The sequence below is a fragment of the Eumetopias jubatus genome, unplaced genomic scaffold (genome assembly GCF_037043125.1).
Source record: "Eumetopias jubatus isolate StellerSeaLion01/CBP00866 unplaced genomic scaffold, mEumJub1_p1.0 scaffold_6, whole genome shotgun sequence".
Classification (NCBI taxonomy): Eukaryota; Metazoa; Chordata; class Mammalia; order Carnivora; family Otariidae; genus Eumetopias; species Eumetopias jubatus.
The window spans coordinates 137,432,895-137,460,720 of NW_028274812.1; the positions used below are offsets into that span (position 1 = coordinate 137,432,895).

Genomic DNA, 27,826 nt, shown 5'->3' on the forward strand with positions numbered 1-27,826 from the left:
CAGAGCCAGAAGCATCCATGGAATGTACAGCAGGGACAGGGAGAGTGGCTTGGACCCTCTGCCCACCACCGACACCATCACACTAGAAACAAACAACGCACATCACTTTCTAGGAATTTGTGAGTGGCTGGGATCACGTGTTCTTCTCTCACTCTGGTTTCTTTCTTTCTTTTAAGATTTTCTTTATTTGAGAGAAAGCATGAGCCTGGGGAGGGGCAGAGGGAGAGGGAGAAGCAGACTCCCCACTGAGCAGGGAGCCCGGTGTGGGGCTCGATTCCAGGACCCCAAGATCGTGACCTGAGCCGAAGGCACACACTTAACCAACTGAGCCGCCCAGGCGTCCTTGCACTCAGGTTTCTTTTGACCAAATTTGTGTAGCAAAGATGTGGCTGAGGGGCCCACTGGACTCAAGTGAAACATCTTTTCCATATCTGTTCTTTTAGTGCAAGCACACTTCAAAAGTTCAGCCAATGGCCAGGGAAACGTTTGGGGCACTCAGAATCCCCTCTGTGCCAACATGTATGAATTTTTCAGTTCCCGACTTGAGGAGACATATTAAATATCCAGCAACATGTTTATCTTCATTAAACAATGAATAGCCTTTCAAACAAAATCCGACAGGACATAGATTACTGTTCGTGCTAATGGAAAGTGATCAAAAGCCCCAAGATGCTTTGGTTAGCTTACTCTGAAGTCTGTTCCTGCTCCGGTTTCTATGTAGAGTACATCAAAAGAATATAGGTATCACTGGAGACTGGAAATGTTTAAAGTCTCTAGTACTAGTGAGAAAGTACCCTTGAAACTACGGGAGATGCGGAACAAAACTTAAAGCCGGCTTCTCCCTTCTCCTGCAACACAACACAGAACGGTCTATTAATAGGGGAGCCTTTCTGTCTAAATATATACCTCCCCCCGAGATGACAGAGGCTCCCGATCATCTTGCTACTCCAAAGTAACCTGATTTACGAATCAATCTAACGAATCGTGGCAAATTGATGGGTATACACGAGGCACTGAAAGGATCGCCAAGGCCACGCGTCTTCCATGCCCAGCAGGCCCTATGTCTTGCCCGGCCACAGGAAGGGAGAGAGGCTTTGTAGAGGGCAGCAGCAGGGTAAACAGGAGGGTTTGACCAACAAGGGCAGCGTTAGCATGGCCCAGGGCATCTTCGGGAGAGGCCCTCCTACTCTATTACACTTTCTGCATCTGTGACCACAGATGCCTGCTCCACAGAGCCACGCGGAGAGCCTGGGAAAAGGCACGGCATTAGGAGCTGTCTAGTTCCAGTCGACTTTCAGGGGAAAGAGATGTGGGGCTGATGGAGTCCCGGAGCCCTGGGAGCCCAGGTACTCTCTCCGGCTCCTTGGGGGTAACAGGCGCTGCAAGTGGGCTGCACACAGCCTCAGCCTCTCGCACTGGACTATCCTCTATGAGAGACCTGCACCTAAGCAAGTTGATACCGACGAGCCTTGGCAAGGAAAATGGGAGGCAGCTCCTTCCTCCTCTCTGCCATCAGACAACATTCTTTCTCCTTTCTCGCAAATCAAAACTGGCCCTCTCTCATCAGACCGGAAGGACTGAGAAAGCGGTACGCGGCAGCCTTGCGAGGCTCAGAAGAACTGTCAGCTTGCAAAAATTTGACTAACCAGCAGAACACTACCACTCTTTTCCCAGAGCCGTGGGGAGGTTGTGTCTGAAAGTAAGGCAAGCCTGCAGGACAGGGACAGGTCTCATGGCGTGGACGGGGAGTCCTCTCTTATCAGCGGCGGGAGGCAGAATCACACATTTAATTTTACCTTTCTGGCCCACATTTAAACCATTTTGTCTCCACTAGAGGGCTCGGGTGGAGATGAAATTTCAGCCTGACAATTTTGCTGCTGATTGAAGATTTAATCCTAAACCTCAGGGAGGGAGGGGCAGGGGAAGGAAGAGATCGTGGAAGGGCGGGGGTTAAGACCATACCTGGTTACACAAAGGGGCTTGTGTTGGTCCAAGGCTATGCCCTGGGTCCACCCGGGAAGCCCCAACTCACAGAATGACACTGTTCCTTAAAAAAGCCCAAAAACTAAAGAAGAGAGGGCACCTTCCACAACCAGTCAGACTAAAAAATCCAGTTACTACCAACTCCTTCCCTTCTTTTGTTTCTCATGTCCAAAGACTGCACTGCGTTGGTCAGCTTTTCTTTGTAGCGAATCCCACATCTGCCCCTTCATAATGTTCCTGCATGAGCTTTTAAAAATCTCATCTCCTTATGCCTGTAATACCCCCGTGTCTGGTTTTCTTCCCACCCTCTCATGGGCCATGAACATAGCGGTAATGCTAACCTCACCGAAACATGGTTGGTCACATCACCGGCTTGCTAAAACATCTCCAGTGAACACCAACCCCTGGTTCAGGACCCTCTCCACAGCACTGCCCTGTTCATGTTTAAACAGTAACAGGCAGAGGGCTCAGCCCCCTCCCTCTCCACCCCCCCAGGAACCAGGAACAAAGAAGCACCATTTTCTAAAATTTGTTAGTGGCCGTGATCATGGGTCCCTCCTTGTACTCTGGTTTCTCTTGACCAACGATTATGTAGCAAGATGTGGTTGAAAGACCCATTCTTTGGTCTGACACATGTGTTATGACCCCAACCTATCTTTCCAATGCGATTTTCCACCTCCTTTCTGTAAACTCTCCACTCTGTATTGAATCACACATACAGTTTCCAATTTATTTTTCACATTCAGCGGCTATGCTTTGCTCAGCACATGTTTTGCTCCTGTTTGAATCACTCCCCCCTCCCCCACCCCCGTTGATCTGAAGCTAGAGGCTGCCCATCCTCCAGGACCCCAGGATGTGAGGCAGCAGGTGAAGGAGTGAGCCTAAACCAGGAGAGAGATGGTACAGTGTGGTCAAAGACAGTTGGATGGGAATCATGGCAGCATTCTGGACTTATTAACCTCTCCTTAATTAAGTTTCTTAATTTTTAAATAAGGATAGTGATCTCCATTTCATTCAAGAGGAAGAAGGCTAGGAAAGGCAGGCTGACACCAGACAACAACGTGGACTGTGAAATCATGCAGTGGACCATTAGACAGTGACGTGGCCAAGAGACGGAGCTGAAGTGTGAGTTCAACCACCAATGAATTTGGATGTCGCTTGCCCGTGTCTTTATGATGTTCCACTCACCATGCCTAATTAATGCTAGCTATGCGGTTACTTTTATTCATGCTCTTTTAATTTTAGTAAATATCTTTGACCAAGTCTGGGCTTCTGGGGCTGCCGTGTGCGTTACTGCTGTAAATACCATCAGACAATATGGTAGCTCACTCATTCTTTCACCTTACCAGTATTCACGGAGCACCTACTGTGTGCTGGGCAGGAGAAAAAAACAAAAATGAATGAGAGGGCTAGAATGATACGAGCTGTATAAAAGGCTGGATGCCATATCTAGGACAGAGCAGGTGGCACGTGTCCCTTCCGGGGCAAAGCTCTGAAGCATTTCATTGCTGGTGCAGTTCTTCAGTTTTTCCCTCTTGCCCTGCAATCACGAAGGCGACCTCCAGACAAGAGGATACAAAGATCACAGCAGCCTGCATCACAGAGCTGTGCATGGAGGACAGCTGTCCTGGAGACCCACCAGATCCACAGCGGACACTGTATGAGTGCGAACTAAACTTTCATGTTGTTAAGTCACTCGCGAGAGTGTCGGGCTGACTCTTCATGCGGCATAGCCCCATCCTACCCTAACTGATACAACAGCTTTCATTTTCTTTAATGTTAACCATTTGGCAAATAATCACATGTACTAATGCTTTGTGATAGTTCTATTTACTGCCCTTTATTTCTTTACATTTCCTTAACTTGACTTGTGATCATGCCTTGTCCTTGCAACTAAGCTGGAGTCTTTCATATACAGTGACCTTGGTTTATACTTTTGGGGATCTCCTCTTCACCCTCCCACTCACATCCCCCCCACCACTGCCCCCCAAATGTAGTTGTGAGCCTTACACAAAGCAACGGTTTAACTCATAACTGATGACTTCATATTCTCCCCCATATTAGGAAATAATTCCCCAAATATAATGATAATTGTTGATTTTCATTAACCAATAGCACTATGCATGGGTAATTAGGAATTAAGTTCAACAGCTACAGTAAGACTTTAGGGATTCACGTGTGGATTTACTTGAGCTATGGCCTCAATATTCTAGGTCAACCATGGCCCATCACCAGGTTCCTTGCTGATCATTTCTTACTTATTTTGTTGATCCCAATGCCTGTGGCCCTATTAAATGAGATAGGTCTGGGCTTCTGGGATTCTCAGTCATTCATTCGTCCATTGATACAATCATTCTCTGACAGTAAGTCGAGAATAACACCTATGGAATCAGACCAGCTGTGAGAGCATCTCTTTATGCCCTTGCTTTGCTTCCCTGTAAAGCAGGAGTTAAAAATGTATCTTGTAGGGGCGCCTGGGTGGCTCAGTCGTTAAGCGTGTGCCTTGGGCTCAGGTCATGATCCCAGGGTCCTGGGATCGAGCCCCGCATCCGGCTCCCTGCTCCGCGGGAAGCCTGCTTCTCCCTCTCCCACTCCCCCTGCTTGTGTTCCCTCTCTCGCTGTGTCTCTCTCCATCAAATAAATAAATAAAATCTTTAAAAAAAATGTATCTTGTGACGTGATTGTGAGAATCAAATGAATATGTGTAAAGTACTCAGAAAGTGGTTTTAAGTACTAAGACACAGCAGTTCCTGGCATGCTGTCCATAATCTGCCTGCTAATATTACCATTTACGGAGCACCTACTACATGGCAGAGATCAGAGAAACAAGAATGAATAAGAATAAGAGGTTGTCCACGTCCCCGGGAGTACAACGTAGCAAGGGTGATGGATACACAAGCAAGTGAACTGAAGTGTGCCCAAGTGAGAGAGAGAGAAAGAACACACAAATGCACATATACAGCAGATGCAGACATACACACACGCGGACACACGCTCACGCACGCGTGTGTGCGACCACACACTGACACACGCGCGTGCAACCTCACGCACACGCATGTGCGACCACAGAGCCACACGCTCACACACACGCGTGTGCAACTACTCACAACCGGTGAGTTACAAACAAGGAGGTGCTCCTTCCCCTCGGAGGAAGGGAAGCCAGGAAAGGCTCTGCAAGGGAGCATGATAGCTCAGTCAAGTCTTATGTTAGGAGGAGGTATTTGCCAGGGAAGAGAGGGCACGACGACGTCCGAGCACTTGAGGCGTGTGAGAAGGGGCATAAAACATGTCATCAGTTAACAAATACGTATCAAATGCTTCCTGTGTACTGGGCACAGCGTTAAGTGCTGGGATACAACATCAAGGATACTGATGAGGTTTTTGCTTTCACTGAGCTAACATTCTAATAGAAGAGATGAACAATAAACCCAGTAAACAAATATATCAACCAAAGAGCTAGGGAGAAAACACAGCAAGCAAGATGGCTGCAGTGAGGCTGGGGATCGTTTGCCCGAGTACCAAGCTGAGCGAGGACAGGTGTGAGCAGAGCCAGAGGGAACCCCATCCCCCCACCTCTGTTTTCCATGCTGAGGACTTTCCCTGAACCTCCCCCTACCCCCCGACCTTGAATCTCCCCCTGAGTAGATTTAGGATTTTGAGTGTGTTTTCCTTCCTTCTGCACATAGACAGTGGCCCACAGACTCCAAATGTCCGTGCAGGTGGACTGTTGCAGACCCAGACTGGAGCGAGGGAGCGAGACGCCTGTTTTGGGCTCTCAACCTAAGATACAGCTTCTAACTCAGCTCACTGTTAGCAGCCACATACATGCATTTTGGCTTCCATCTGCCTTATTATGCTTATCTTAGTTCTCAGCTGTCTCAGAACTTGGGAAGAGAACTCTTATTATTAAGATAAAAGTTTTTATACGATAAAAACCTTCCCTCCCTCAACAGACCTCAAAACTAAATTAGAAACCACTATCCTAACTATCAAGCCTGTCGCCTTAGTGAAAAAAATCTTGCACATCTTTTACTTAACAGCTCCAAAGACATTGCTAGGGGGGTACCTGAGAAGTCTGGCCCAAATGGGATAATAAGGCAAATTCAACAGAAGCAACAAATATCGGGGGAATGGGACAAGGAACACCAGCGTCAAACCCTAGGGTCCACAGGTCACAGTCGGTAGCCACAAGGAGGAAGATGAAGAAATGTGAAGTCTTCAGACATTCTTAGCCTTTGATTTCATATCTACAGGTTTTTTTTTTTAAACCATGCTAGAAAAAGAATTGCTTGAATTTATCTTTGAAGAATTTAAAAAGCGTTCTCAATATATATACACATTTGCTTCACAATTTCCTTCTGAGACAGGATGGGACTCTAACGTTATTGGGTAGAAATGTAGGTATTTGGTTACTGGTTACTATCTACAGGGCTCAGTTCTGAGCATCAGGGAAATTAAAAAAAAAAGACCAAGAATAAGATAAATGGTCCCTGACCTTGAATGCCTTACCCTCTATCTAGAAAGACTGCTCAGACCCCACCCCCCACCCCCGCAAAGCCTTATGTAGCAAAAGAGGAAACACCAGACGCATGTCAGATAGATGGTAGAGACTTTTAAAAATGCTCCCAGAGTTCAGGGGGAGAGGAGCATCTGTTGAAATCAAGAGTGATTACAATGGTTTCATGGAGGAGCCTAGACATAGGACAACATCAGGGACACGTTACAACCCCACCTACACACGCTGGAGAAACTGGAATCAGAGACTGCACCTCTGGTAGAAGCTTCTAGAAAACAAGCCCTGCGTACTACACGCCTTTGTGCAGTCCTACTGTACCTGGCATCCGGGCATCGCGTTCCACCCCGGGGAATTGGCTCCTAAATCCGAGTAGCACACGGAATGGGTACTCTGTTTCCCGAGATCTCCCACGGCTCCGTGTGGCTGCCCACTTTCCAGCCAGAAGCTGTCGGCAACTACAAAGCACAGGACACGCTCCACCCACGGTGCAATCCTGTTGGTGCTGCTTTGCCACAGGGCTGATGAGAGGCACAGACTCTCTACCGACTTTGCTTGGCGAAGCTCTGGTGGCACGATGGGGCCTGCGGAATTCTACTACACACGTTGTCTTCTCCCCGGTCAAGTCCCGAGCTGGATGAGGGGGCAGGGGGCAAGTGTTCACGACATCCTCTCTCTCTCTCTCTCTCTCTCTCTCTGAAGGAGGGCAAAGGCCAGCCAGGGTCAAGGGGGAAATGGAAAGGGGCATGTGGGCTGGGCTCCTCCTGCCAGGGATATACCGGCTGCCACAGTCATTATATTTTTTCTGGCCGCACAGACATGTTGCTATGGAACCAGTACATGCCATGGCGACTTGGCCTCTAGCAAAGAAAATCACATCACTGGCAGGAGCGTTTCCCTAGATTTCCCTTAAAGGGACACCATCGAGCGGGAGCGCAGCTCCCGCTCAGAAACAACAGCGGGATTGTTCCAGGGTCCAGCCCCCCGCAGACCATGAAATGGAGCCCAGCCACTCATGTTCTACAAGGCGTCCCTATGTGGGGCACGTGGGGCACGTGGGCCTCCGTGGTATGAACCCAGAGCGTGGGGACCAGCCTCTGAGCGGCTTTTTAAGTAAGAAAAACGTGGCTTCCCTTTGTGTTTCGTTTCCCTGGTAAAAGCAAATGGCCTGGGATATTTTAGGGTAATGATTTGGTGCCTCCTGACTGTCACCTTCAAACTACTCATCACCCCAGAGGAACCAAAGGGGCCCCCGCGTGGGGGGAATGCACTCAGGGGGCCCCGACTTCCCCTCTCTTCCTTCAGTCCTCTCCAGCAGTTTCTTCTTCACTAAGTGAATAGTGCAAAGCAGGCATGGGATCTGGCCCTCCCCCAGCTTCGCAGAGGCCCTAAATTGTCCTTTATTTTAGTCTTAATCCAGCTCTTGATTCCACGGAGACCCTGAGGTTCTCCAGAGAGCAGAAGATCTCATGTCCCACTTCATGCTGCGTGGTGTGCTCTGGGGATAAACCTGTTGGGCTTTTCTTGGGTAAGATGATGAAATGGAAACCCTGAAGCTGAGACCTCTAACAAATGCACCTTCACGCACATCACGCATTTGGGGACGGGAGCATCAGTATTAGAGTAGGAAGCCGTCAATCGTCAGTGAATTAGCAATCCATGTTCCAAATCCCGTTCTGGACACTGGTGGAAAGCAGACTATCTCTGTCCCCTGATAAGAAGCCATCAGGTTCCTTAATAAGATTCCAGTTACGGCAGAAAAGAAGCCCCCGTTCATTAAGTTACAGTGATTAAGTTGACAAGTGGGATAAAATAGTAGACACAGGCTCTCAAGACTATACTTAGAGCGTCCCCAGGTGAGATGAAATGTTTTGGACATGAGTGCACCTAGCTCACCAAACTAAATGAACGCCATCCCGAGCCAGCTCTAGCAGAGGCATTCTTGAGAAAGCCGCAGATAAGCGGGCCTTCTAGGATTCCAGGGGACGATCAGAGTCTCACATCTCCCTCCGTCTTACTCCACAATTGCACTCTCATGTAAAAAACAATACAATTTTTTTTTTTAAATCAAGAAATGTTTTTCCGTGAGCCTCTGTGACTGCGAGTCAAATCTGCACTGCCCGATACGGAAGCCGGTAGGCGCTACTCTGCAGGTGCACGCGGTCCAGAGTGGGGGTGTGTGGGTCAGCAGCTGGTCAGACCCTGCAGGTGCGCCACACTTTCTAGCTGCAAAACAGATGCACCACCCCCATCCGGGCACGTGGCATGGCACTATGCAAATGCAGCGGTTTGGGAAGCACCAAGGAAAATACACCCTCTCATGTGAGGTCTGTAACACAAGTGTTCTGGGTCCGTCCACTCCACCCACCCGTCTTGGTAGTAGCCAAGTACGATTACTGGAAAGTTAACTAGTTAAACAGCATCCCTCCTGATGCATGCCTTGGAGGGATGTTACCAGGTCCAACCTCCTACGGCTCTGCACCCTCAGAAAGAAAAGGGACTCGAAAGACAGCTCTGTGCAGGGTGGGTTGGGGTGGGGGTAAGCAGGGGAGACCACCACACGTCTGGGAGTCAAAGTGCCTCTCAACAGCCCCACTCTGCTGCTATCCGAGAAGCCCCTAGATGGGGGACGGGAGGCCCTCTGGGGCCTGTGCAGAGGGCTTTGCCAGATGGGCTCTAAAGTCCCACCTCATGTTCACATCCTATTACTCTCTGTCATGATATTCACGAGACGGTGTGTCATATGAACAAAATGGATGGTTTCTCCTTGCCCACGGCTGTATTTCTGTGCATCAGTCATTGAGAAAAAGAGAAACTTCCTCCCTCCTCCCCTCTGCAAGCTGGACAAGGTAAGAGCAACAATGGTAATAATTCATAAGGGGCAAAACATGTGTACAGCAAAAAGAAACGGCAGACAAATACAAGAGTGAAACCTTCCCTTCTGAAGGGAAGAGATGCGATGAGTAGAGAGAACGCTTTGGTGCCAAGCGGGAGAAAGCGTCTAGAGAACGCACGCTTTCAAGCACTTTTCTTGGAGCATCACGAGAACTGGATTAAATTTTGATGTGAAAAAATATAAAATATATTTTCTATAAAATAAAATATATACAAAAGATAAAGTGATATATAAAATACATAAAAGGGTCAAAGGATCACTCACCCTATGAAAACAGCAGACTGGTTTCGTTTCACCCAGAAAAAGGACTAATTTCTTTGGAAAACTGGAAGAGAAAGAGATTTTAAATAAACAACAGGAAATCCCAGTGCTTTGACACTTAATAGGTGCACAGTCGATGCCTGATGGATGGTGGAGATATATATTGCTTGGCCAACTATGTCAATTTTGAAAACAGAGCTTTGAACATTTAACATGTGGAAAGTAATCCTGTGCATGATTCCTTTATCACAAAATGAGAACCTTATGACAAAGGAGGGCCTAGGGTAGTGCCTGGGAAATCATTTATCAGGGGATTCTTCTCATCTATGTCTGTGGGGCTAACTGAGGATGTCTTGATAAGTAACCAGCATACCCTGTGACGGCCCTGGGCCCTTGCCCTGCACACCTTCCCCACCCCAAAATGGTGCACCACAACCCCACGCACCCCCCGCTGAAGCCAGTGACCCCACAGGGATCTGCAATGGGCTCGGGGGCGGGGGGGGAATGTGGACTTGGCAGAGAGGCACCGACTGAGTAATCCCGTGAGGAAGCCACGGTGTTTGGGATCAAGTGTGGGAAAGAACCGAGCTGATGTGAATGTTGGGAGCGGAAGCCTGAAAGACAAAGAGAGATAAGGGGGTGACAGCAACAGATTGTGTAATCTACATCACATAAGGAACTCAGCTCAAGATCCAAGTTTTTAAAAAAATTTCCAGAGACTGTTTTAAAGACGCCTTTGCAGGTTTATGAGGGGATGTGGGGCGGAGCTGGTGCAGCTCCCGAGACTGGCAAATTGCGCATGATCCCAGAGCATTCGGGATGAAGTCTGCGGGCTCGAAGAAGACCACTGCTTGTTTCTCCCCTGCTTGCCTTACGAGGAAGAGAGTGCTGTGGCCCTCGGGCAGCCAGGGACGGTCTCCTCGGGACATCCGCGGGCTGCAAGTTCCCAGACCCCATGTCTCAGAATCTGCAAGGTCCCCATCCCAACCCCAGAGAGCAGCCTGCCTACTAGACTGTCAGGCTGGGCTAGGGGACGGCAGGGCAACTCAGACCCTGTGGTTCTGCCTCCTAAGAAGTTCAGAGCCTCACCGCAAACACTTACAGGGGCACAACGCAGGGGCAAAAGATGGTACACGCTGGTACAAGCTCTGAGCACCTTCTTTTTAAAGCAACACTTTAGAATCCGCTCACATACATTAACCTTTTCATCTTCATGGCAGCAAGATGTCTACGGTAAGAACCAGCAAGATCAGAAAAGCTAATTTCAGAGTCAGACCCAAGTCTGCATCTCAGCTCAGGTGCACATCAGCTGTGGGACGCAAGTTGTATAAACTCTCAAAACGCTTTCCCCCATGGGAATACGAATACCCACTTCCTAGCATGTTTCACGCTCTCAGTGCAGTGCCTGGCCTGTAGGAGAGACTCGGGGAAAGAAACCGCTTTCATGCCATGTGGCACAACACATTTCTAGGTCTGCATCAGTCCAGAAGACACAGGAGAGATTTTTGTAATTCCATAACTTGTCAAAATGTGAGTACCTGTATTATCTTCTCTTTTGCCCAAACCCTCAAAATTAGGTGAGTCGAATGAGAGCAAAGCAAAACATTTACTGTGAGTAATTAGATAATATACGTGAGGAAAAAACCCAAAGAAAATAAATCAGCAGGCCCCACTAATAATTACTATGGACATTTGGGCTTATTTGGCTTTACGCTCTCTCCTACAGTCAGGTACACAGAGTTTATTACACAAATACTTAAATAAATAAAATTATATACATACCTATAATTTATTCATAACATACTATGATAGCACTCATGCTGTTTTGCAGTCCAATCATATTTTCCTTGTTATACTACAAACCTCTTTTAATAGCAATAAATCCATCTCCACCATCATTCTTTTTTTAAAAAGATTCCATTTTTTAAGTAATCTCTACACCCAACATGGTGTTTGAACTCACAACCCCAAGATCAAGAGCCGCCTGCTCTACCAACTGAACCAGCTAGGCGCTCCTCCACCCTAATTCTTGACTTTTTCATTGAAAGAATGAACCGCTAAATAAACAGTTGTTGAATTTACAGAGTCTACCGACGTGCCCCCACATTTACGAGAAATGACTACACGTGGCAGCACACTTTTTCTTTTACATTTTTGTCAAGATCGAGAAAGGCAAACTGTAATAAATATCAGAAATCTTAGCAACAAAAAACTGTTTTGGTTTGTGTGGGTGTCCCTTAGAATACAAACCGGCACTAGACACCACAGGGACTATCAAAAAAGGACAATATTCGGTGAGTTTCCAATATATCAGAAGAGGACCAAATTTTAAAGCCTGGGGCTAAGGGTAGATAGAGATGCCGATGCTCCGGCTATGAAATCGTTAAGTGGGACATGACGGGAGTGTCCTATTTTCAGTGTGATCACGGTGAAGTGACTTCATGATAGAAAGGTAAACTGAAAACCGCAGTCTTGAGTAACCTTCAAAATTATAATCGCATTACATAAACTTTAAAAAAACCTAAAAAAAAAAAATCAGGATTTACCATATTTAGAAAACATCAAGAGGTGGAATGTTTGTGCAGCCTCAGTATTTCTCATCTACTTTCCTCCTCAAAGGGAACGGTTGATTTGGTAAAACATATGTGATAGAGTTTTGCTTGAGTTGCACGACACATCCTTGTCCTCGATTGAGAAAATCGTGCCATACCTCGAAATGTGACTGACTAGCAACATTTCAGGAAAACACCACTTTTGGGGGGGGGAGGCTGAGGGAGTGAATGTATCCCCACAATCTGCAAAGAGTGCGGGGCTAATGCCTCCTCCAGTTACGAGGAACCCTTTCTAAGTATCACCAACACCACTCGGACCAGCAGGCAGCAGGTGGGGGACGGGCAGGCAGCAGCAGAGAAAGGCAGGACAGAACTGTGGCATCAGAAAAACGCCAAATCCCTGGGCGGCTCAGTCGGTTGGGCGACTGCCTTCGGCTCGGGTCGTGATCCCTGAGTCCCGGGATCGAGTCCCGCATCGGGCTCCTTGCTCAGCGGGGAGTCTGCGTCTCCCTCTGACCGCCTTCCCTCTCATGCTCTCGCTCTCAATAAATAAATTAAAAAATCTTAAAAAAAAAAAAAAAAAAAAGAAAAATGCCAAATCCACTACCAGCTGGAAAATCCTGGAGGGACCCAAAGTGGAGAAACAAAGGAGAGAAACGTTAACAGTTTGATCTGCGAAACCACGAATGGACAGGTGATGACCCCTTTGCATGTTACCCTCCAACAAAAGTTCTCTAAAACTTTATCCCTCGACCAGTTGATGCAATTTTGGGGGGAAGTGACAGTCTGCGAAGGAGTCATGCTCTTGGAAGAGATTTCTACTGTTCTATTTTGACGACGTGGAAGAGTTGACATTAGGAGGTAATAACACAGCTGTTCAATTTTTGCACTGGATAGAATCAGAGAAACATCTCAGCAACTCACACCAGTGACTTTCTATCACAGAATATGGACCGAGCTACTCTTCCCAGGTCTCCTTTGCTGGTTACAAGTCAGGAGCTAGTAAGCTGTCCCTAGATCTGACAGTGACCTTCTTATAGCTTTTGCTTTGCTGAACTCTCTTGTTGTCAATGCTTTCTCCATGAGAAAGAACCAGATGGTTGGGCCATGTTGTGTGCCATGCAATGTCTCTTCTATGCAGTCAAAGCTAGGTGATGCACCTCCTTAAATTTGCTTTCGAAGGGTCCTTCCTCTCGTCTGACGGCGTACATGGGATGACCCAGTACGTATTCTGTATAGCGGACCTGTAGAACCATGGAAAATTGTGGTTTAAATTCTAACATCTCTGTCCACTGGTGTGCCTATGGCAAATACAACCTAGCCAGGAAAACTGGGTTGACACCATATATTCCACACTTACAATATATTTTTGGACTACTGACTTTGGAAATTTTTGTCTTCTCATTTTTTTTAAATAAAGATTTAATTTATTTATTTGACAGAGAGACATAGCAAGAGCAGAAACACAAGCAGGGGGAGTGGGAGAGGGAGAAGCTGACTTCCCGCTGAGCAGGGAGCCCGATGCGGGGCTTGATCCCAGGACCCTGGGATCATGACCTGAGCCGAAGGCAGACGCCTAAGGATGGAGCCACCCAGGCGCCTGTTGTCTTCTCATTGTATAAACATGGAGTATCATCCCGGGTTACCCCGTTGGATACCTTAACATTAGCGACCAGCACATACTGAGTGGCTATTTTGTGCCCACAAGATTTCATCTGTCATCTCTAATCCTCGCAAACGCTCTATAAAATAAGTTCTATTAGCCCCATTGTTCAGATGAAGAAAACAAGGTTCAAGACAAGCAACCCACCTGGGGTCGCATAACCAGTCACTGATGAAGCAAGAATGCAAAGCGGGCACCACGCATGTGAATTTTTACAAGAAAGCTGCAATGTGTAGCACCCTGTCAACCACACAAAAAAGAGCCCTTGCTTCCCCCAAACAAGCAGATACTCCTTTTCCAGGGTGTTGTATGGGGGCAGCAAGCAAGGACGCCAGAAGAAAAGTTATCCAGGCCACTGAGTGGCGAGCACAGCGTCAGTCGTCCAACAGGTGCTAGGCAAGCATTCTCCAGGCAGAACAGCAGGACCAAAGTGCTGACAGTTGCAACGACACAAAATGTAGCCTTGGCAAGTTGGTCTAACAATTACTTTGCATCATTCTGATTATGAGCCACAAGCATGCAATCAACAGCAGAGAGACAATCTTAAATGATCTCCATCAGCATTTTACTTTACTTATCAAAGCGTGGCAGACAGAACACACTCTCATCTGACCTCAACGCAATGTTAATGACCCAAACACCAAGAATGTGCTAGAACAATAATGATGCAAGAGCGCCAGCCTTGTTGGGGGCCATTGGTTACTATATGTGCGTTTTATTTCATTCCGTGTTTTCCATCTATTACCTCAGAGTAAAAAAATAATAATAATATTTATGTATTTCTCATCTGATCCATTTATCCACCATCTAACTCAATTTAAAGATTCAAGTAAGTTTACAAATTCCCCAGACTTAATATCGCATGTCCTATATACCTCTGCAAAGGGCACTTCCCATTTTCCATTATACATTTTTGTGGGTACACATTCCCCAACTGCGGCCCCGCTCTGAAGGCTTGGAATTTACATCATTTATTTCTGTCTTCCCAACCCCTAGCCCAGTGCCTGGCCTCTATGGCAAACATTCAAAACATGCAGAAATGAATGAATTCTCCTTGGACCGTAAATAAGAGGGCTGCTTGCTGAAAGCATGAAAGACACCGAGTTGTTCTGAGAAGTTACCTGGACTTCAAAGGGCAGGGTCCGAATTCTAAAACTTGTCTTCAAGTTGGAAAGATAATGGCAAATACATACCGAACATGTAGTGGAGAACGGCTCTTAGGCAGCAAAAATACACAAATATAAAAATGAAAGAGAAATACGGCCCTCGTACCGACTGAAGAAAATCATCTACAGAAAGACCATCCCAAGAGATCTAACTAACTTCAACAGCAAAGCCTCTAACTAAAGAGGGAGATAGTATGTGGTGAATGGTTTCCAAGGAGAGTAATTAAAATCACTGGAGGTTAGAGTAGCAGATCTGGAAGAGAAATACCGATGATTAGATTATGGGGGTGTGGGGGGAGAGGTCAACTTTCCTTCTCAAGAAGTAAAGGGAAAGGACCACAGAGTTTTCAATATATCAGCACTATTATGACCAATGCCTATCACTTCACTGACACATCTCAGTTGGGGCAGAAAGATTCTGTGATATGGGACAAGGACTCTATTTTGCCTTTAGATAAATATGGTATCTGCAGCAAAATGTGAGCAGGTTCGTCCATTACCGGGATCCTATTTGGATTACACAAAATGACTTATAAGAAAATATCTTCAGGTACTTGCTTGATGATTTCTTGGGTATCTGAGTTTGTGGGTGGGCATGAGTGTGTATGTGTGTGCATGTGTGTGTGTGTGTGTGTGTGTGTGTAGTAGGATTTCCAATGATCTCAGAGTATTATATATAATGTAGTAAGGTAATATATATAATATAGTCAATTGCCAAAACACGGCATGTAGACTTTTTAAAGGCAGTGTCTGTATACCTCAAGAGTTCTTCAAGCAGTCAGCACACATTTATTGTACGAACAGCCAAAAGGCGAAACAGAAGACGAAACAAAATCAGCAAAACCAACAGTGTCTCAGAATTCCAAACCTGGCAATCACTGCATTGGCAAAGCTATACCTCTGACTTGCAGGGAGGCGCAGGAGAAGCAGGATGCTACTTTTAGGGTGACAGGCAGCAAGATTTTCAGGCTGTACACTGTCGGGCCATGCCCCTGCCATTCAACTCCTCCCACTGCCATTCAAGATCACAGCTACTTTACCCAAGTTCAGTAGCAACAGGAAAGAGCACAGGGGAAAGGCCAGAGTTAGGGACCACGACTTTAAAAGGGCCGCCAGCCACGTCTAAGCCACATCTGGGAGCAGCACAGGGGACGGCTGCATGAAAAGTCACTGCCCCCATCAAATAACAAAGGCCGAAAGGACACAATTTTGGACGCAAATTTGGGAGTTCGGTAAGTCCTTAAAGGCTCCCATGCTCATATCTATGTGAGCTTTATAGTTTTCAGAGTGCTCACCTTCGGGTGCCAGTGAACATCGTTATATATAAGCTTTTTTAAAAAGGGTATCTTTTAAATGTCTACAACAAGCCAAGGGCCGGCAAACTTTCTAAGGAAAGGGTTAGATAGCAAATGTTTTAGGCTCCGTGGGCCTGATGATCTCCATCACCACCACTCAGCTCTGCTACTGACAATACTATCCCAAGGGGCATGGCGGTGTTCCAATAAAACTTAATTTACAAAAACAGGTGGGGGTGAGATTTGGCCCACAGGCCAGAGTCTGTCAAGCCCTCATCCAGAATATCATTATGCAGGGAAATGAGGAGACATAATCTCTGCTTCCTCCTTTTCCCCCAAAGAGATTATATTGTTGGTTATGTGAAAATTAATAAAGGAAACCTCATTAGAGTGGACTTGGGAGACTAGAATGGGAGGCTGGTGAAGAGGAGCTGTACCACTCAACATCAATCACAGGAAAACTGTCCATGACAGACCCCAAGACAAGAATCATCAGCAGGAAAGAATCCTCAATTACGGGTCCCAACAGGGAAAGATGCACATCACATCTCCTAGAGCTCGACCACCCCCTCAACTTAGCCAGTGAGAAACGGTCAGCACCCTGAACCCTTGCTCTTCTTCTCCAACAGGTTTTCATTCCACACAACCCCTTCCAACTTCCTCTTTCTCTATAAAATAACATTCCTCTTCTTTGTTTGATGGACTTGCCTATGGCTTTGCTGTAGCTTTCATGTCCCAAATAGCTATTCTTTGCTATTCCCAAATAAACCCATTTTGCTGACAAGTAACTGAAAGTTTTATTTTTAAGGTTAACACTTAGTACCAAGTTAGATGGTCATAACATGCAGTGTCCAAAAACAGTGAGTGACTTAGCAGCAAGGGCAGATCTTTCAATACGAGATGGAGCTTTACAGACTGGCAAGTCTTGGTGTGCTCATCTCTGCATTACCTATCTGCCAACAGAATGGGCTGCCCCACAGAACACCAGATAAACGTTCCATAGCTTCTCAAAGTCGTGCCCTACCCAGGTAATCAAGAGGACACCTGTGCAACCACAAAAAACAAACCTGATTGGGTGCCTGGGTGGCTCAGTTGGTTAAGCGACTGCCTTCGGCTCAGGTCATGATCCTGGAGTCCCGGGATCAAGTCCCGCATCGGGCTCCCTGCTCAGCAGGGAGTCTGCTTCTCCCTCTGACCCTCCCCCCTCTCATGTGCTCTCTCTCTCTCTCTCATTCTCGCTCTCTCAAATAAATAAATAAAATCTTAAAAAAAAAAAAAAACCCTTTAAAAAAAAAAAAACAAACCTGATTAAAAAATGGGCGAGGGACTTGAACTGACATTCTTTCGGAGAAGATACATGAATGGCCAACAAGCCCTTGAAAAGCAGCTCAGCATCTCTAATCATTAGAGGAATACACATCAAAGCCACAATGAGATCGTTCATACCCATGAGGATGGCTATTTACAAACAACAATGAACACAAAGCCATGAAAACAGAAAATGACACACGTTCGCCAGCAAATTGCCTCCCTTGTGCCCCGCTGGTGGGGGTGCACAACGGTGGGGCTGCTGTGGAAAAACAGGGTGGTGATCCTTCGAAAAATTAAACATAGAATTACCACAGGGTCCAGCAATTCCACTTCTGGGCATGTACTCAAAAGAAGTGAAAGCAGGGAGGTCAACGTATATTTTTGTTCACCCAGGTTCACAGCAGCACCACGCACAAAACCCCAAGGTAGAAGAAGCAACTCGAGTGTGAATAAACAAAATGTGGTAGATACATACGATATGCACAAGCCTTGAGGACATTTGCTAAGTGAAGCGAGCCAGTCATTAAAAGACAAATACTGCCTGATTCCACCTATCTGAGGGGCTCAGAGAGTAAAATCCACAGAGATAGAAAGTACAACAGTGCCACCAGGGGCTGGAGGGAAAGGGTGTATGGGGAGTTCGTGCCTAATGAGTACAGAGTTTCAGTCTGGGAAGATGGAAAGCATTCTGGAGATGGATGGTGGTGATGGTTGCACAACCACGTGAATGTACTTAATGTCAGGGAACTGTATGCTTAAAAACAATAAATCCTAGGGGTGCCTGGGTGGCTCAGTCAGTGAAGCATCTGTCTTCGGCTCACGTCATGATCCTGGGGTCTTGGGATCGAGTCCGGCATCGGGCTCCCTGCTCAGCGGGGAGTCTGCTTCTCCCTCTGCCCCTTCCCCCCAGCCCCACTCATGCTCTCTCGAGCACGCTCTCTCTTGCAAAATAAATAAAATCTTTAAAAATAACAGAAAATTCTATGTTACATATACTTTCCCACAATAAAAACAAAAACAAAAACAAAAACAAAAAACCAGCTTTGTGAACACTTGGCCCTCCCTGGGAGCTTTTCAAGTGATCTATTTGGACCAGGATATCCCAAAGACGTCCAAGTCACTCTTGCTTGAGATGGCTGATTTATAGGAGGCAGCTAAGGAAATTGAGGGTTCTAGGAAATCAGTGAAAATTTGAGAGCCTTCCCATCTAGGAATCATTTGGACTAAAAGAGAATATGACTCAGAGTGAACTCTGCACAGATTCGCGGTATGGCCAGGATGCCTGCCATATTCTCTCTGAATGCTCTGTCCCCAAAGATTCCATCTGACAGTGGATTGGGAGGAAAGTCAATCATAGGCGGGAATAAAAGTTAGGGAAGTTTACCTACCCTACCTGACGGAAGGCACAAAGCAAGGTAAAAGAAATCCCTGTAAATTAAGGCACAGCAACTCTATCTTCTTTTAGGATCACAGTGAAAAACTCACCATCTCCAGGTAAGAGTAAGTCTCTCTCTCCCCCTAACCTTGCTCTCCTTGGTCACACACGTGTGACCACCCTTAGCTGACCAGCATGAAATGTAAGCGCCTCGGAATCTAATTCTGCATAACACTTAATACCATATAGCATGCGTAAGAGGTGACCTCATGAAAACTGTCTTTATTTAGCATTATTCCATGGATTACTCAAGTATCATCCTTGCAAAAGTCACTCTAATAGAGGGCTGCATTACCTACTACAAGCAGAATGATGCGGAGTCATGGTTTCTCAGCTGAAGGAAAATGATACCACTTCTTCCCGTATTTTTGATAAGAAATAGGAAGATAACCTCCAAGCCAGTCCAACCCTAAGAGAGGAGAAAAGTCCTATGGCCACGCTGCTGATATATGGCATTGGTGATTACCCTTAGGTGATAACAGATCTTCCCACATGCTACAGATAAGATAGAAGGCTGTGCCGTTTCCAATTCAGTTATCCAGAACGGTCATCACAGTGGACACATATCCCAGTTAACCGCAACGTTTTCTGGCTCTCAGAGTTTTAACCAATATATAGGAAAATGTAGTTTTCCTTGAAGGGCACACATATCTCTTCTAACCATTTTTGACAGCTTTTGTCAGAGAATTCAGAGTATCGAACAAAAACGTGTATATGGAAAAAAAAAAAAAAAACTACTGGAAGAAAAAAAAAAGGAATTCAGGGTCAGGGTTTATACCAGATTTTGAGACAGCTAAAGCCAGCAGCGTGCAGGAAAATGTTCAAGAACTAGCTGGAGGGAAGAGGGGAGCCCTGATTTGTAGTGTTTGCAGATGTCCATAGTCTAAACATTCCCACCACGGCCGATTTCAAGCTAGCAACATGATGCCAACCTGCGCTCGAAGTTCCTCACAATTGAACGGTTGGCTTGAGAGAGCCGGTGAAGCTGGCTCCAACACACCACTGGCTGAAACCCATCTCCCTCATCATCCCACCGAGATGAATAAACCCCATTTCATATCTAAAATAACCTCCCAAGGCCACAGGTGGTCAGGAATCAGCCCTCTTCCTACCCACCAGAAGATACCTGCTCCCCACATCCTTTTTTTTTTTTTTCCAGTCTCCTCATCTGGAACAAATCACACTCAAGTCCAGTGTCATGTCAGAAGCCTTCGCCAACTGCTCTGACATAGTACTAGCTCCTCTCTAGTGTGAACTTCTCCAGCACTTCGAGTCTCCTGTCCTCCCATGGGATTCTAGAAGGCTAGGTTCCACGAGGGCAGGGGAAGTTCTCACAGTGCTAGCTAAGCACAGGGCAGAGTGCGACCCGGCCTGAGCTGAAGGAAACCCTCTGGCTTGACTGGTGGGGCTGACTCGTGTGCGGGCAGCTCCAGTGGGTTAGCTCACCCGCTGTGCATGCCCAACTCCCACAAAAGGGGGGAGGGAAGCAATAATTGGTTGAGCATCAAATTCCTGCGAGCCCCTGTGCCCAGAAGTCGGTCCCTAACACCATTCCTCGAGAAAAGTAGTCAGGGCTCACTGGAGAAATGGCTGACTCCAAGACTGGGGCAGGGAAGGGTCAGGACGAGCATGAAGGAAATGCTCTGAAACAGTACCACCATGATGGGAGCAGGTCAGAGGGAAACAGGAGATAGTATCCCTAATATTCTTGAAAAAGCTGCCAATGGCCCAAACTGGAACGACTTGCACAACAAAGTAAATAGCAATGCACTAGCTTATAACCTAAAGTATACAATAAATACCCACAAGTTCACAGAGATAAAAAGAAATGACTGAATAAATACGTTAAGTGGGGGAAGAACAGACCAATCTCCTGTGTACAAGAATTCTGAATAATCGGTGTAGACACTCAGCCTGTGTAGGAACGTAGCTCCCCTCTCCTTAGACAGGGTTCTTTCCCAAGATGGGGGCGTGTGTGAAAAGAGTACCTTTAAAGTGTCGAAAACCTGAGCCACACCACCTCAGTAGGGCGATCAAGGGCCAGATAGCCATGGGAAGTCACATCGACAGTATGAGCCCTCGATACGTACGCTCTGAGAAGAGAGATGGCAATTGACCAACTTCGAGAAATACTCATCAGTCATTTGGTAGAATGTCCCTCGACTGGAATTTTTCTAATCGTAACAAAAACAGAGGAAAAACCCCGAATGAGGGACATTCCACAAAAGGACTGATCAGCACTCCTCAGAACTGTCAAGGTCATCAAAACACAAGTCAGAGAAACTGTCACATTGAGTGATGGCTGATGGGATGTGGTTTCCTGGAGGGATCCTGGCACAGAAAAGGGATGTCAGGTGAGAACTAAGGAAATGTCAATGAAGTAGGGACTTTAGTTACTACTCCTCCTCCTACTACTAATAATAAATTCTGCCAAGCACTCCGGTAAGTGATTTACATATGTTCTTTTGCTTAATCCTCACAATGCTGTAAAGTAGCTTCACTTGCACTTTACAGATGAACACGATAGAGATCTAACTCTTTTGCCCAAGACAAGAGAGTCTGTAACTGGAGGAATTCAAGTTGACATTCACATTGAATCGTTCCAAGACTCTTAGACGTTTGAACCTCATTAATCCTCTCAACAACCCAAGAGAGCCAAGTAGCACTCCTATGATTCCCTGTCCCAGCGAGGAAGCTGAAGGACAGGGAGGCTGGCTGAGTCCCTCAGGGGGACACAGCAAGTAAGTGGCATAACCCGAATCTGAATGACAAGGCACTTCAATGCCGAGGACCAAAAAACAGCACACTTGGCCCCTCCATGGAGAACTTGCCCCACAGTGCCGATTTCACAATAGGCTGTTGAAGTCAACAATAACCGTAACAATAATAAACATTGTAGAGCGCATAGGAGGTGCCAAGGACTACAAATATCAACGCACTTAGACTTCCCAACAACCCGATGAGATAGGTTCTATTATTATTCCCATTGTACGGATGGGAACACTGAGGCACAAAGAAAGTTAAAACGGGCGAGTATATGGGTATTAACTCTACAACTCATCCAACTTCTCTGTATGTTTAAAATTATGCTTAAAAAGTTTGTATATTTAAAAAGTCTCTCATGAATGACTGTGTATGGTCATCATAAAATGGTTTCTCGGGAATTGTTTATTTGACCCCAATATTTATGTATCTGATTATTTTTTGGCATCACACGTTTTAAAAATTAGTTCCCTGATTTTTCCTTTTAATGTCTTTCACCTAAAAACTTCCTCCCACCGTCCCGCAGTGAAAGACAGCATTTTTGCCAGCCAGTGTGCTGGGCTTCGGCTGTTAAGGAACAGACTTGAGGCCCACGTGTATTAATTAGCAAAAAGCCGTATATTATATGAGCTCCAGGCTCTGTGGAACTTTATATTCCACATGGACCTTCCAATCACTTCTGTGGCCTGGGTGGATTTCAACACTTGTACTTACCACAGATCAAAAATACATCATTATTGCTCCGGTCAATAAACAGCTCAGTGAAATGGCACAGGTAGAATACATTTATTTCTTTTATAATTTCCATGGACTGGCCTACTGACCCACTCCACCTGCAATTCTTACTTGGCCTCAGCTCCTACAGGACCTTTTCTTTTGTTTGCTTAACATGAAGTTTTTCTTGAGATAGGAGTTAATTAAATGATTTAGAAAAAAAAAATGTGCCTCTTCTGATTCCAATTATCAGATTGTTGCTATGTTTTGTAAGAGTTAAAAATCTCATCCTGGATCATCTGTCCTGAGTTTAGATGCTTGACAAATTCACTGGCGCTGGCAAATATCAAAGCTGTCTAGGGGGCTGTCCCGAGATCCTACTCTGCAAAATCAACAGCCTCCCGAACTGTCATAGGGGACAAGGGTCTCTCTCCTGCCAGCTGAAGCCACCACGGGCCAGAGCCATCTCTCTGCTTACCCTCTGACAAGGGCTCCAGCACAAGAGGACCTATGGATTGGAAAAGCGCTCTAATCAGAATATAGGCATGGTCCAGGCCAAAAATAGACTCTGCCTGGGAGAGAGAGTCTTCTCAGCAGTAATGTGCAGCGTCTGTACCATAGTCTCCCGACCTGGTCATGGTGAGCAGCTCAGCAACTTGCTGGATTAGTACATTTGGCAAAAACCCTTTGGAATAATTAAATTCCTCTGACCTGCACAAGACATGTGCCCACTGGGGACAGGAATTCCCTCTTTCTCTGCAGCTCTAAGACCCTGATTCCCCATGGCAGTGAAAAGTTATAAGTGGTCCGGGCACCAACTCTGGAGCCAACGCTGGGGGTCTGAAGACCTTGGATGCATTTCTTAACCTCATTGTTCAAGACACACAATTTGTAGAAAAACTGTGGTAAAGATTAAAGGGTTAATACATAAAAAAGCAGTCATAAGGGTCCTGGCGGCCCTGCGAAGTAAGTACGGTGCGAGCATTCGCTATTATAGACAAACCAAAACAGTTCATTGTTACCAGTGATTCCCAAGTAACGAACCCCACCCACCCGACTGCCAAACTGCCCTTCACCTGCCCGCCCATCCAAAATCTGCTCATCGAAGACCTGAACACATTCCCACGTCCTAAGGCCTGGTCACCCACAGCAGCGATGTGAGCAGGCAGAAACTCTTATTTGCAAGACTAACGTTGTTTATCCAGATTAAATGTAGAGTTCACTGTGCCATCCACTTCTCCTTTTTTTAATAAGGGTTTTTCACATGCAGATTTTATCAGTATGCTTTTACTTCCTCTCTTTTCTTGCAGTATTAAAAATCTTTTCCGCTCTGTCCCACCTTCCTGTTGAATTTTAAAAAAAGGGAAAGAAAAAGCAAACCAGCCAACTAGCTCAGAGGCCTGAGTCTTTTGCTCTGAACTTCACACTGACAGTATTACACGCTGTCAGGGCGAACTCAACAGAGAATTGGAATCTAATGAAAAAAGATAAGAGGGGAGCACAGAAAAAGGAACTCTTGAAAATCAGCCCCCCCAATCGTGTCACCAGGCCTGGTGGCCTCGGGGTTTATTAAGACAGACTGCCTCTCAGTAAGGGGCATGCAATTCACTTGCAGTCAGTTCTTTAAAACTATTAGTCACCCTCACACCGATTTACCTTTAAAACAAGGACATTCTGTAACCAGGGATCCACCTATGTGGCTTAGTCATCCGATGGGCCTCAAGGTCACGGGCTTGAGTAACACGGTGAGAATTACCTCATTCACCCGCTATAGAACCGTTACGTCACCGATCGATACAGAGGCCCGTACACATCACCAACACAGCCTTCTCCAGGGAGCACCCCGCATACATCAGACACACACTGCACCCTTAAAGGCAGATGACATGCGGAACACAGATAGATCCTTTGTTTGGTCTGAGAGAAGCAGCCTTCCAACCTCGAAAGCAGGGAAGAGACAAGAGAGGGAAGAGAGAATCCACACAATAGAAACAGAAAACACTTCTCCCACCTTCCCTCTTGAACACAGGATGCGTTTTCTGCGGATGCACGGGGCAGGAGGGAAGACAAAAATGGAAGCATAATTGCTGGGGGCCCCGATGCTGAGGGCCAAGTCACAGCACGCCTAGCCCCTCCAGCAAGAACCTGCCCTACTTGGGACGCCTGGGTGGCTCAGTGGGTGTCTGCCTTTGGCTCAGGTCATGATCCCGGGGTCCTGGGATCAAGCCCTGCATTGGGCTCCTTGCTCAGCACGGAGTCTCCTTCTCTGGCTGCCGCTCCCCCTGCTTCTGCTCTCTCTCTCCCTCTCTCTCTGACAAATAAAATCTTTTTTTTTAAATAAATAAAATCTTAAAGAAAAAAAAAAGAACCTGCCCTACAGCACCCATGTCACAATGCATTGGTGGAATGATCAATAACAGTAACAATAACAGACCCTGGAGAGTGCTTATTATGTACTAGTCATTGTGCTTTTTTAATTGACAAATATTAACTCATTTAGCCCTCCCAACAACCTGATGCACTAGGTTCTATTATTATGATTATCCCCATTGCACAGATGGGAACACTGAGGTTCGAGGAAGTGAAGTACGGTGCCTGACGTCACCCTGGTAAGTGGCCGAGTTGGGATTCAAACCCAAGCAGTTAGGCTGCAGAGTCACTGCCTTGAACTTTGGCTCACGGCAATACCAGCAACCACAGTAAGAAGTTTTCTTTGGGGTTTTTTGCACATGCTCTACCCTTTCCTTGGCATAACAGTCCCACACGTTTACTTACGAATTTCTCTCCCACCAGAGCCTTGCACAGGAGAGGTGCTCAGTATATGTTTGTGGAATGAAAGAATGAGTAACTGACTTGAAATGAATCCTTAAATCCCTCTCGAGCAAGAGACTCCGGGGACAGGCAATGAACCTTGGCTTCGGACAAGAAAAACGAAGTTCAGGGAAAGCCATAGACTTGTCTAGGGTCATATCACTTTAAATACAAGCTCTTCCCCAACTTACCAGGGGTTTTTAAATTTTCCAAAGCCGTGCGACGTTTTTGAGAAAACAAAATCTTTTTATATACACTCAAAATATAACAGAGTGAAAGGAAGAACAGCTGTGGTGGAGACAGGCTGGGTCCAGCCCACCACCACCCACGCCTACCTGCAGCCCTCGGGTAGAGAACCACTGTGGCACCACGCAGGGCCGCCAGGACCCCAGCCGGGAGCAGCCCCCTGGAACTCCAGCAGAGGACAACCAAGCATTTCCAAGTCCCACGGGTCTCCTGCTCCATGGGCAGGAGGTACAGGATAGCATTCCCTCTTCCCCCTAACCGTCAGTGTTTGGGTCCGGTTCTTTTCCCTCTCAGTAGGGGTGGGGCTCAGAGACACCCGTTCTTGGCCTCCGTGCTCGTGCATTTCTTTTTGTTTCCTTCTTTGGAGCTGTTCTGCATCTGTTCCTTTTTCAGCCCTGGGGGTTTCCCCTACTGATAACTGGAAAAGGGGCAACCTCTTGTGACCTACTTTTTCATCACCAACCAGAGCAGGAGAGGGCAACGTGTGCTCAGAGGCCTTGCCAGAATCTCCCTAGGACGGGGGCACCTTGGATCAGATCTGGGATTCTTCAAAATGGCAGACTCGATTCCGCAGTGGTGGCCAAGGTGGGCAGGGAGAGGGAGCGAATTTTGCAAGAATAGTACTGCGGGCAAACCTGCATCCTGTCACCCTGACTCTCAGCAGGCAGGAGGCCCCGGGCATCACGGATCCTCAGAGCCAGGCAGGGACCTCTGAAGCCGCAGTCCAGCCTCCCTGTTCAACAAACAGAGAAGCTGTGTCCCACCAACATACAGTGACTTTGCTCTGGGTTCACAGTGGCACAGCTCTAACTAGGGATGTCTGACTGCCTGCTCCTGAGCACCCAGAACTGTAAGGAGCAAAAGTAGGAGGCTAACTGAAAAGGGACAAAAGGTCTCTCTTGCAATGTCAAATGATGCAAGATGGCAAGATGCTCAGGTCCTGGATCTATATATGTAACTATGCAAAATTCTCTCTGAAGGCCCTCTAGGAAAAACATCCTACCCACCCCGAATCACCCGAAGGTTTGTCTCAAGTGTTGGGTTTTTTTTTAAGATTTTATTTATTTATCTGACAGAGACACAGTGAGAGAGGGAACACAAGCAGGGGGAGTGGGAGAGGGAGAAGCAGGCTTCCTGCCGAGCAGGGAGCCTGATGCGAGGCTCGATCCCAGGACCCTGGGACCATGACCCGAGCCGAGGGCAGACGCTTAACTGACTGAGCCACCCAGTGCCCCTGTCTCAAGTGTTTTAAGGTCCTCTAATGCAAAGGACAACATTGAAAGATATTAGAGAAAGATAACCCTTTCTCTGCTGCCCACATGGCTCTGGACCGTGTAATGGGTGAATGGGAAAGAGACAGGAGAAGCACCCAGGCCTCCAATGGGCTCCCGGCTTCTGCTGGAATGTGAGACACAGCCGCTCGATCATTAGCATACCCGATTTGCATTCACTCCAGATGAGATTTCATCATTGCATCATATTTATTCATCCCTTAATATAAATCTAAATTGCTCTCTTCAAATAGCAGAGAGCACTGTGCTTCGGTAAGGGAAAGAGAGATGATCACGGTAAGAGATGCACAGCGTTTTCTTCTGCTCTCCCTCCCCTGGGCTGCACCCTTCCCTGGATCATCCCAGGGCTCAGAACACACAGCTCAGTCCTTGGTATCTCACGGTGGGGGGCTCTCGGTGGAGGGAGACTATGGTAGCCCTCAATGCTCCCAAATACCACGGGAGCACCTAGGAAGTCCTGTTGGAGGTGAGCACAAGCGCCTTCACGGCAGCCAAAGAGAACTTACTACAGACAAGAGACTACAGCCTTTTAAAGAAGACAAACATGTGTCTGAACCTGGAAAAGTCTGCTTGGAGATAAAGAACAATTTTTTTTTTTTTTAACAGGAAGTGAGGCATTAAACTATGGATGTCCATAAATGATCTCTGGGAATGGCGGCACACAGAGTCCAGAAAACGAGTAACAGGCAAAGCACATGGGGCCACGGTGGTTTCTGCTGGTCACTTCCCACTGTGGCCACCAGCTCATTCTGTGGGCGAAGCAGCATGTCCCACCAGCACTGCTTTTCCTGATGAGAAGAAATGTATGGTGCCTTTTCCTGTGGAAGGAAAATTGGTCTCACCATCCAGAAGTGTCCATTCAGAAGTACTGTCTCTACGCTAAAGGAAGGTTCACAGAAGACTCCTTCCACGAAGGCATGCTAAA

The 27,826-nt window shown here is 46.7% G+C and overlaps 1 protein-coding gene across 9 annotated transcripts in view; it reads right to left on the reverse strand.

Moving 5' to 3' along the window:
• ATXN1 (ataxin 1) overlaps positions 1 to 27,826 on the reverse strand; it is a 396,258-nt gene that overhangs the window by 182,604 nt on the left and 185,828 nt on the right. For 7 of the 9 annotated variants that reach the window (XM_028107406.2, XM_028107395.2, XM_028107398.2 and 4 more), the window contains one exon: positions 9,657 to 9,717. The exons of the other annotated variants lie outside the window; for them this stretch is intronic. The gene's annotated coding sequence lies outside the window, so the exon portion shown is untranslated. The remainder of the gene's footprint in view (positions 1 to 9,656; positions 9,718 to 27,826) is intronic. 9 annotated transcript variants of the gene reach the window in all.